This window comes from Tachypleus tridentatus, chromosome 4, assembly GCF_004210375.1.
Source record: "Tachypleus tridentatus isolate NWPU-2018 chromosome 4, ASM421037v1, whole genome shotgun sequence".
NCBI lineage: Eukaryota > Metazoa > Arthropoda > Merostomata > Xiphosura > Limulidae > Tachypleus > Tachypleus tridentatus.
Genome location: NC_134828.1, coordinates 76,241,526 through 76,254,050, shown reverse-complemented (window position 1 = coordinate 76,254,050; position 12,525 = coordinate 76,241,526). Strand labels below are relative to the sequence as shown.

Genomic DNA, 12,525 nt, shown 5'->3' with positions numbered 1-12,525 from the left:
ATATTATTGTATTAACTGCTCATTTGTCCGGGTAAGCATCGAAACGAATGTTTATTTACATTCATTACCTCAAAGACGTTTCACAATTGGTATTACAGCGTTGTTTCCTGATTTGTCCCAAGGCAGTATTATCCATTATATTAATATTGGTATTTTTAACCTGAATGAAACGCCACGTTCACGTGAGCTGAACAGCCATCCAGGAGTTCGAGTGTAGCATTCCTAATTTTGAGCCACTGACCAGATGGGAGGCAGTAAACTAGTTAGCAGTATTTACTGACACGAAGGTTTCGTTTGAATTGACTCAAATTATGGGATTATCTATCATTCTTCTAATGCACCTGCAACTCAAGGGGTGGAGCGTGTTCAACAACAGTGCGGTGTGAACCTTAAACTTTTGACCCGCTGCTCATTGCGATAACAACTAGATAAACTTGAGCGAAACAAGATACTAAAACAAAAAGAAAACACTTGCTTTCCATTTCTAGCAAATAACAGTAAATGTACGAAACACAATAGTCAATAAATATCACACGTAAAGATATGCGTCAGATAAACGTGAAGAAACGTGAAATTCTATGGCGTGAAGCAAACATTTATTTACTCTTTTTCGCTTGTCTACGTAGGCCTGGTGGTAACGGTACTCCACACGCACTTTGCCTGTCGCAGGTTCGAGTCTCACAAAACGTGTTCGTCTCTTTAGTTATGGAAACGTTATAATGATACAACATATCCCACTATTCATTGATAAAGAGTAATCCAAGAGTTGGCGGTGGTTGGTGTTAACTAGCTGCCTTATTTGTAACTTACAACTTTAAAACAAGAAACGAACAGAGCAGATAACCTTCAAGTGGCTTTAGACAAACTTCAAGAAACAAGTCATTCTTTTAAAAATTAAAACATCTTCTGTTTTGTTTAAAACATTTAAGCAAAGATATACAAGGAATATCTTGACTTTTTGCCATCTATAATTTTGAGAAATAAATAAATTTAATTTTTTATTGTTTTCTTATAACGGGTAATATCACTTTAATATAACGGATTTTATAGCCAGTATCGTTAAAAATACAATTTTATGTAAGCTTTCACTTTTACTGACACCTGGATTGGCACAGAGATTATGCTTTCTTTTTCAATTGTTTTTTTCCTTGTTTTGAATTCCGTGCAAAGCTCCACGAGGACTGTCTGCGCTAGCCATACATAATTTAACAGTGTAAGACTAGAGGGAAAGCAGCTGTCAGTACCACTCACTGCCAAATCTTGGGATCTTCTTTTATCAACGAATAGTGGGATTTGGTGTCACATATAACGTCTCCATGGCTGAAAGAACGAGCATGTTTGGTGTGACAGGAATTCGATCTCTCGACCCACGGAAAGCGAATTGAGCGCCCTAACAACCTGGCCATGCCGAGCCTTGCGTTTTTAAAAATATTTTTTTTCTGTAGAAATAAGGTCCAACATGGCCAGGTGATTAGGACGCTCGACTTGTAATCTGAGGGTCATGGGTTCGAAAATCCCTCACACTAAACATGCTCTCCCTTTCAGCCGTGGGGATTATTATTCTACGGTTAATCCCACTATTCGTTGGTAAGAGTAGCCCAAGAGTTGGTATTGAGTGGTGATAAAGAGCTGCCTTCCTTCTCGTCTTACACTGCTAAATTAGGGATGGCTAACGCAGATAGTCCTCGTGTAGCTTTGCACGAAATTCCAAAACAAAACAACAACAAAAAATGCTATACAAACAAAGAACTCAACATTGCATATCACTGCAGAGATCTGAGTTTCCTTTAGTACTATTATTTGTTTGTGTGTTTGTTTATGCTAAAGCTGTTAAGACTATCAGCTGCCGTTTTTAATTTTGAGCTGCTAACCAGAGGGAATGGAACCGGCCAACAGCACCTACCGCCAACTCCTGGGCTAGCCTTTAGCAACAATTAGTGGAATTAACCATCACAATCATAAAGCTCCCACTGTTGAAAGGGCGAGCTTGTTTGGCTCATATTTTGAATCTCGCGACCCACAAATTGTCGAGCGCCCCAACAACCAGATCATGCTAGGCCTTTTAGTACGAATTGAACAATTCCGAAAAGTGTTTGTGAGAATTATTTAAGAATTAAGTAAAACAGAATATACGTTTCGAGATGCGTGATATATTGGTTAGTGCATTTGGAGTATGAATCCGAAGATTCGTGGTTCGTGACGTATTGTTGAAACAACGTCCTCTGCACTTTGGGGCTGTGAGCAACGTTCCAAATTCTAATTTTTGATCAGGCAAGAATAATCCAACAGTTGCTGATAGAAAATGCACAACGTCTTCCCCTCCTGCCTATTACTTCAGAATTAGGAATGGCTCTGTACAGGTACTTTTTTGTATGTATCTTTGAAAATCTGAAACAAATAAGCAAAATACAATTTAAGAAAGCTTCCAGGAATATTTATTGCTGTAAATAGAAAAGTTTGTTAACAATGTTTTATTTTCTTAGACACATATTTCCTTTCATTTCTTGACCTGAACTGGTGTATCTTACTCTATTAAAGGTACTTCTATATCATTTCCTTAGACATGAACCTTCTAAGTTTAATGCAAGTCCAAATTTTGTTTTACATTTTGTAAAACACCTTACAGGTATGGGCGGATTCAAGTATGGTGTCTTGCTCAACCTATTGGATATTTTTTCCTATTCTAAGCTAATAATGGTAGTTTAAGACAATAATGTTATCACGTCTAAATCTTTTACTCTAATGTTACTTTCACTGACGAGCCCTCTAACAGGCATCTTAGTAGGTTGAAGGCTCAGCCTCCATGCGATGTCTTGATGTATGAATAATCAGTTGAGTATGGGAATCGATGAAAAATACATTAAAAGGAAATTATTACTTGTTCCGACAGACGTCTTCTAGTGCAGACAGACGGAGGCTTAGAGGAATATGTGATCGATAAAAGAAATTCTTTTCAAAATACAAGAAGTGTTACTCGTGCAAATCGCGTGTAAACCCGTGAGTGAAAATTAGGATTCTTATAAAAAATAACAACAAAAAACAAGGACTAGAAATAAAATAACGTACCTAGCGGATCAAAATCTGCATCTTTTTTTGTTCCTTTTATATAATGTTATTCCTTTAAAACAAAGTGAGCAACACTGTTCTACAATTTATAAAGGGTCACCAACTAAAACGAATGCTAGTGAAGCCCTCGAGAGACGTTTGAAACTGACGAAGTTATTATTACAACTGGATGAATGGATTTCTCCACATAGTGAAATATAATAATCAAACCGACGGGAGTATACTGTAGAAACATGAAACAGTTCAGTCTTTTCTCGGATTTGATATAGCGCTTTACTTCCCCGGAAATATACCATAAGCATTTTAGTAGTAGAAATTGGAACAAAGATTTAGTTATTTATAAAATTCATTCCTGCTTTAAAATAATAGTGTAATTAAAACAACAACGTAATTGAAGCTGTAAATAAAAACATGTTTAGCTTTATTGATGATGAAAATACTCGAGATATTTTGAATAGCCATTACCTGGAGAAATGACTGGAGCTCAGAACCTACTAAAATATGACGAATAATATTAAGATATAACAAATGGTTGTCTTGCGTGTACTATTAAGTACATCAGGTGTACAAAGCTGACGTAACTTGCCCATTTGAAGCTCTGGAAGACATGTTACTGTAAGACATGCATACAGGGTATATTTCGAATCGATACGATTATGGAACATAATAGAAAATAACGTACGTTGTTGTTAGTTTATGACTGGATCTACCATCCATATATTAAAACTTTAGGAAAATGTCCCATTGTACATGACAACGTCCAATGACCAAAGAAAGCGTTTATCTTGCAATTGAGACTGCCGACAACATTCAACATTTTATTATTTTAAATAAATATTTGAAAAGTCATTGGCGAGTTTGTGGTTGGTTGTATAATAGCCTCTTTACTATTAATGCAATAAGCAAAAATACTCACAAAGACGCACAAAACAGACACGTGCAAAACTAGTATTAACCAACACACAAACAATTTTCTAATTTACTGTCAGAACAATTCATAAATCATAAACATTACAGATTACACGAAAGAGAAGAATTACAAATCAGCTGCTTTTTCATTCTTTTTCTGTGTTGATGAAGACAAATATCTGTAAGTATTAAGATATATCTGTTGTAATTTTATGGTTAACAGTAATCAAACACTTTGTTCATACGGCGCATACAAAAGAAATGACATCTATGATTAGAATGGTAATTTTATAGTAATACGTTATTATTTGTTGAATATATATGTATACATTTTGTAGATATCAAAATACAAGCAAAATGGAGTACTTAAAGTGGGTTTATCCTAAAAGAGTACCGTTTTTCAAATGTTGTAAGGATGTAGAGGGGCTAATAAAGGAAGAATACAGTTTCTCAAATGTTGCAAGGATGTAGATGTACTAGTAAAGGAAGAGTACCATTTCCCAACTGTTTCAAGGATGTAGAGGATTGCAGTAAATCAGATTATAGTATTTTGTTATAGTATCAGAGGCAGAAGATCCAAAAAACGGTTCTGTATATGATGAAATATATCATTGGACTGGAAAATCAGAAACGGCATAGCGAAAATCCTCGCGTATCAATATAATAAAAGAAACGGTATATTAAAAGATTGGTAAGATAGACCCTTTGTAACTAATTACTGTGGAAACGATGCCACTTTAACAAACTGTAAAAAAATACTTCTGTTTAGGTGAAATGGGTTTGAATTTCGCGCAAAGCTACACGATGGCTATCTGCGCTATCTGTCCCTAATTTAACAGTGTAATAGTAAAGGGAAAGCAGCTAGTCATCACCACCAGCCACCTCCAACTCTTGAACTACTCTTTTACCAACGAATAGGGAGATTACCCATCACATTATAACGCCCTTATGGTTGAAAGTGCGAGCATATTTAGTGTCATCAGGATTCGAACCCGCACCCCTTGGATTACGAGTCGAGTGCTTGAACCACCTGGCCATGACGAGCCGGTGAAATAAGAGTGTTAAGCAAAATATTAAGTTAACGTACTGCAAAAAGAAAAACTGTCAAAAATATTTTGAGACAGAGGTTTAGTTTACGAGTATATTTTTAATAAAACATCTTGTCGCAATACCACTGAGTAAGTAAATTTTTCGAATATGTTGGAACTATAAACATAAAAAGAACTATTTTAACTGTGTCGTAGAAGTGATGGTAAAGACGGATGAAGCGAAATTCTTACACAGAGTATTGGTTCTGATGGAAAGAACAATATTGTTAATCTTTGGAAATACCAAGAATACACATCGGAATTGTGAAATTTGTAATTACAAATTAGTGTATCAGATCTCGTATACACGCAATAATATCTAAAAGTACAAGTCTCGTGGCAGTACAAGAGAAATAAAAGAGAAGCATAATTGTTACGAATTGAAATGAGAAAGTTTAATATTATAATAAAGAAAAGGTATGACGGAAGGAGTGTTATATTTAATAAAGTTGGAAAGAGTAGAACGTGAAAAAAAAGTGTATCAAACACTGAAAGGTCAGCAAAGCAGGAAAAAGATTTTAGAAGAATGGAAAAAAAACTATTTTACACATAGTATCACGTTCTTTTTAGGAAAAAAAGGAATTAGAAAGTCTTAAGGAAAGACAAAAAGAGTTTGAAAAACCTAAGGGAAAACGTTTCGAACAGTAAAGCCTGATAGTGTTTCAATGATAAAATAAAAGTGTGTTACAAAAAAAAAAAGGCCCGGCATGGCCAGGTGCTTAAGGCACTCGACTCATAATGCGAGGGTCGTGGGTTCGAATCCCGGTCGCACCAAACATGCTTGCCCTCCTAGCCGTGGGGGCGTTATAATGTTTCGATCAATCCCACTATTCGTTGATAAAAGAGTAGCCCAAGAGTTGGCGGTGGATGGTAATGACTAGCTGCCTTCCCTCTAGTCTTATACTGCTAAATTAGGGATGGCTAGCGCAGATAGCCCTCGGGTAGCTTTGCGCGAAATAAAAAAAAAACACAATACAAGTAAAATATAATCCAACTCGTAGTGGCTTAAAAATTGGAAAACTAAAAGAAAAAATATTCTATATACATAAAGGCTACATATAACTGATTGAAACAATACTTCTTTTTTAATTTCGTGCAAAGCTACACGAGGACTATATGCGCTAGCCGTCCCTAATTTAGCGCTGTAAGACTAGAGAGAAGGCAGCTACTCATCACCACTCACCGCTAACTCTTGGGCTACTCTTTTATCAACGAATAATGGGATCGACCATCACATTATAACGCCCATACGGCTGAAAGGGCCGAAACGTTAAAACTACAAAGTGCTACGGTCTAGTAAAAATAAGATTATTGTAACTGTAAAAGAAAAAAAAACTGTATTGGTGTTATGAGTAACAACAATAGCAAGAAAAAATGTTAAGGTAGGAAGTTATAGCATAAAAACCGACGATAATAATATTATAATACGTAAATCTTTTTAACAATTCATTTAATTTAATTCTCAGGGAAGAGATCATCAGCTGTGTAACAATTTTTATTCTATGTAATTTTTCTAGGAAATTTACTTAATCATTGTCTGGGGACTATTTTAGGACATTTTGCAAAGAATGCACTTCATCACTATATGGGAAAAAAAATTAGGGCATTTTGAAAGGGACATATTTATTCACTATATGGGAATCATTTTAAAAAGCATCTTCCAGGGGACATTTTTACTTACTATCTGGGATCATTTTTAGAATGTAATTACATGAAAGATAGTATCCATTCGTAGTGAACCATCTCTGAAAAACATAACGCACTGCTTTCCATTCGATTAAATGATAAGACAATAACCTTGTAATATCTAGAAACACACAAAATAAAGCTACTTTTAGCACGTGGGAATTTTAGCCGTTAATCTAGTCAGCGTTCATTAGAAAGCCATTATAGATGGCATTATCTAAAGAATTGTTAAAGAAACAAGGGAACAAAGTTGAGATTATACATTCAAGCGATTAACAAAATAGCGTACGCTTGTAAGTTATAGTCTTATGAATAAACTATGAAGCTGTTTTCAGTGGTTAATTTATGATCGCCAAATTACACGATCAAACAAAAGGTACCTCAAAAATATTCTAAGAACGAAAGATTTATTTTTAAAATCTTAAATCGGTTAACTTTTTATCTATCAGCCTTCTTCAGCCAGATGCCAACTTTGTAGTAATTAAGCCTAAAATATTGTCGTTATTTTTGTAGTCTCATTTCTACAGTAACTTAAAATTAAAATATATTTGAAATTTTGCTCGTAATACTAACTGAAATACGCGTTTTTATTGTTGTGCGTAATGTATCCATATTATTGTTTAATTCTTATAGTTGTATGTAAGCTAATAAAGTGATGTATGTCTTTATTATTATGTACAGTGATTATAATCTCCGTTTACATGCTAGTTTAACTTGAACACGTAAATACACCTTGTATAAATTTTAAGTTCTTGGTCGTTTTGCAACTTGTTAAAATATTTACTTGTTAATACTACCAGGGCGCGATAATTTGGATTATTATTCCAGAGATTGAAAATTGGTTAGTTACATAAAATAAAAATAAATATATTTAAAGAGCTCGAATAACACAAATATTTCAAAATTACACAGATAAAAAAGTACACGCGACAATTTTTTGTGTAAACTGAAAGTTCGAATTTATGATATGAATGTTTGGTGAGAAAGAAGGCACCCCGTGAGTACAGCGGTATGTCTCCGGATTTGCAACGCAAAAATCAGGGGTTCGATTCCCCTCGGTGGGCTCACCCGATAACCCGATGTGGCTTTGCTATAAGAAGGATGACAACGAGGTCGTAAAAAGCCATATGAAATTCTTGTTTTATTGGCCTCTTGGACAACAGAAACGGCTTTCGTTTGAGTCGACAATTACTTCAATAAATTCTCACGTATCGATTGTTGAAGCTGTAAGTCCAGAGTCTGTGAGGATAGAAATGAAATCGATCAAGCTTTGCAAGTTACTCCCCCTCCTCATAACAAGCGTTATCTGGGTTCTTGGGGCTGATTTCTGACTGTGATAGCCACATTATACACGCCTGTATAGCAGTATGTGGACAGAGAGGCTGGGTTTTGAAAAAAATAAGAGTCTTTTAAATCGCCCATATAACGATCGATTTGTAGCATACTGATATTTGAGACAGCTATTTTCTCATTTGAACGAAAACCAAAGAAACATAAGACGAGATACTTCTTTCAAAGCGCCACGTACAGATAACTTTGAAGAGAAATATTTATTATATGTTTCCAGTTAATTTTAATGGGAATGGTTATGAATAGTTTTAAAACGAAATAAAGGAGAAACAGTAATATTTGCACTATAGTTAATATATATGTGTAATCAAAACCTCGTCTAGTGGGCTCTTCCAGAGATATTAATACTAATAAAAATAACATTAATAAAACTATAGAGCTTCCAGTATTAAACTATAATTGAATATAAAGTTAATAGTGTTTCTGGTTTTCGAAATTCATATCTTATGTATTAATTTGAATATTGTAAATACATATATTAAAGAGCAATAAACAGGTTAAGCAGTAACGAACTAAGACGGTGATTTATCAAGTTCTTTTTGTTTGATTACTCGTTGTAAAGTAGAAAGCCAAACAATAGGCTATCTGTTTTCTGCCCATCACGAATATCTAAACACAACTTTTTTTTTTTAGCGTATTCGGTTGAAACGTTAAGAACTAAATAAACCTAAGTTAGTCGACATATGATCCAATGTATTTGTAAAAGTGATTCCTTGTTAGGTTTGCTTATTCATTGTAAAGCACAAAGATAAGTAATAAGGTATCTGAGTTGTGTCTACACGTGTGTTGAAACTCTGTTTCTAACCTTCAGACTTACTGCTTAGCCACTGGGGCCTGCTTTAGTAGAACTTAAGCCTATAAATAAACTTAATATATCTAACTAACTTGGACGTTACTTACCATTTACATATCTAAACTCATGAGAAGAAAATTAGTATTAATGATGAACGTACGTGACACATTTACTAGGTCTCTAAATGTCATGCATAGCTACCCCTATAGTTTAAAGATGCTTATCAGAGAGAAGATAGCTCCGAATCGAATGGGAGGATTGACTGTCACAGTTATAACGCTCTCGTAATTTAAGGTTTATATCGTTTAACTTTATATCGCGTTTCGAATCTTGACTTTTATTTTTTAAATTTGCAGTCCCCCTTGTTAAGTGTAGAGCTCTGATCGATAAACACACATTTGTTACAATAAACAATATGAAATGTTTTCAAATGATGAAACTGAGAAAAAATAAAATATTTCACGAGTTTTACAACTAATATTTAAATACCACATGTTTATACGTGTGTTTTTGTCAATTTTAGGTTTTATCTTTCATTTTTGATTAGTAACTTCATCCATGACGTCATATTTAGAATTATTGTCAATGTCAGAAGAGTCCAGTTTACAGTAAATAAATAGTTAGAGCATTTATCTAGTTATTCTGGAGTAAGTTATTTCTATATACATATTTTATACGTATTATATTAATAAGCTTTTCCTTATATACATACTTACCTAATATGTGTTTTTCACAAAATATATACATATATATGTATACTTATACAAGATGGTTTCTTCACTGTTTTTGTTTTATAGTTCTTACTTCCACAGAAAGTATTACAGTAACATATTTTTATCATTTTTTTTCTATAACACTTGACTTTTCAACAAAACCATGTCAGATATTGTCATCAATATTTTGAACAATATTTAACAATGTGAGTTCTTAACAATTTCAACATGTTTAAAGGTTTAACCTTACCATCAATATTCATTCAATTTTTCAAGATTAAGGGTTTTGAAATATTATGTATTCTTTAGACAGATTGGCTCAATTCATTGTGCCTTGGGTTTTTTATACCTAAACTAGATCAGCGAGGCTATATTTTAGCATCCATTTGATTACGTGGTGTGTGTATATATATATATAACACGTGCAGGTGGTGATGTATTTTATGTGGCTTAGAAATAGTATGCACTTGTGGCGCCAAAATTCCTTCGCGGAGTGAGTTCGTGCGAAATAGATTTGGATTCTCGGCCTTTCGACTTAGATAACTCAATCAAAAAGATATCAACCAATGTGAATAAAACATCTGGAATCTCTGATTTAGATAAAATAAAATAAAAATACATATTGCCCCAAAATTTGGTGATTCTTATTGTTTTTTATCTCTCGTCCTATATTGGTGAATGGTTTAACGACTCTATATATTAAAAAAAATATTGGCGCCACATATATTAAAACACAAGGGAGTAAGATATATATATATATTGTACATTCGTCTATTCATATTCACTGGAGTAGAATGCTTTAGTATATTTCTATAAAAGACTCTTCTTACTAACAGCAACAAACTTAAAATGAAAATAATGCTAATTTGTAATCGTCTTTTATTCCCTGCCCCACATATGGAGTTAATATTGTAGAAAAGCCTTAGAAATCAATAATTTAATTGAAATCCATGGTGTGACGTTTCATCTCTGTTTTAGTGCAAATTTTCGTTTTTCAGCTTATTTTGTCCATCAGTCAAACTAAATTAAAACCAAAAACCAACAACAATGTCATTTTGAACCAAATTTATTGATAATTGTGCATTGCAAGTAACAGTTACCAAATTAATCACATTAAACTACGTCACAGTAAAATATAACCTCATTAATTTCAATTCTTAAACCAGATATGTTTAATTAGTCGACGTAAAAAGTGAGAACTTTCGATTAACAGCTGATGGTTGTCAGGAAGTCATGCTATTTGGTCATGAAATGTCACTTCTAAACGTTTCTTCTATCTATATAAGAGCGAATGTCTTATTCTCTAAGAATAAGGCGCCATTGTTTGGACTCAATAAGTTCGAGCACTAGAGATAAGTGAGAAATAAAATGCGGTGATCTCACATTTTCCCCGTTAAAAATGTTTTAACAAAATCGACCTGCAACAGGAATTGTGGACAAAGAACCAGCTCTCAGACAAGGATAGATGGCGAGTAGCAAGGATTGTAAAGGCCTGTTGGCAAGCAACGGTAAAACATTGAACAAATGGCAACACCTGCAGACCAAAGAACTGCGAGAAATTAATTTTCTTCTTTTCATAAACTACTAACCTGAATTTCCAACAGGAAGGTTCGTTTACAGCGGAGCAAAGATAACCTAGATTGGACAATTGACCAATGGAAGTGTGCCACGTGTCAAGACGAAGTTTGCTGCACGCTATTCTGTATCGATTGGAAGTGTAGAAGTTCAGTGATAGCGCCGTGAAACTTAGGAAACCTGCATTGTTTCTACTGTACGAATTACTAGAGTTGGAGTAATGATGTGGGTTGCAATTTTAGGATATCAGTGGTTCTCTTAATAGTTGCGTTATATACTTCAAGTATCTAAACACCCTAGATGTCCAAGTACACACTCATATATTCCAAAGTTATTTTCAAGAAGACAGTTTGTTGTTTTTATTTTTGGAATTTCGCACAAAGCTACTCGAGGGCTATCTGTGCTAGCCGTCCCTAATTTAACAGTGTGAGACTAGAGGGAAGGCAGCTAGTCATCACCACCCACCGCCAACTCTTGGGCTACTCTTTTATTAACGAAAAGTGGGATTGACCGTCACATTATAATGCCCCCACGGCTGGGAGGGCGAGCATGTTTGGCGCGACTTGGGCGCGAACCCGCGACCCTCAGATTACGAAGCGAACGCCTTAACGCGCTAGGCCATGCCAGGCCCCAATCAAGAAGACAACAATGCCACAGGCTACTGCGTTGTTATTATTCATAATCGGTTTTTTAGAACATGAAAATGAGTCCCGCCATCTTCCTGAGCCACGCAATACCCACAACACTATATATTTGAAAACATATGAAACTTATTAAAGCTTATTGCCATAGCTCGCATTCCTTCACTTCTTACCTTAAATGATTTGGAGATGGCGTTGCATGAGAAATAGATGAAAGTTGGACAGAATCTACTTCAAAACTAGTGAAGTCTATGTCTGACGGAATCAGACTGTAATTAAAGTAGCATTATTTCAACACATTGTTTGAAAAAAATATATAATTTTTTCTGTCCGGGATGTTTTTTTATTTTTTTCTAAACGTTTTAGCTACCATCCATCATACATCACAAATAAATTGAGATATACAACAGTAGTTATGCATCTCTGAGTGCCAATTCTCTCAGTTATATGTGTATATGTTACACGAGTTATGTGGATATATGTCGCCTGATTTATGTGAGTATATCTCATTATGTAGGTAATGTGAGTTATATGAATATTTCTACTGTGTGTGCTGCATATTTTACAGTAATGAAGTTCAGGAAAAATATGCATCTTTGGTTCACGAATTCTTCTCTTTACAAAACGAGAAGGGTTGAAAAAGAGATTATCTTGCATTTTTAGTGAAATATTTGAAATAACATTTCGTTAACGTTTCGCAATAA

General features: G+C 34.5%; 1 protein-coding gene across 1 annotated transcript in view; it reads right to left on the bottom strand.

The window, feature by feature from the left end:
- The window catches only part of LOC143249476 (V-set and immunoglobulin domain-containing protein 10-like), a 100,519-nt gene that overhangs the window by 33,500 nt on the left and 54,494 nt on the right, over nt 1-12,525 (bottom strand). The gene's annotated exons all lie outside the window — the stretch shown is intronic.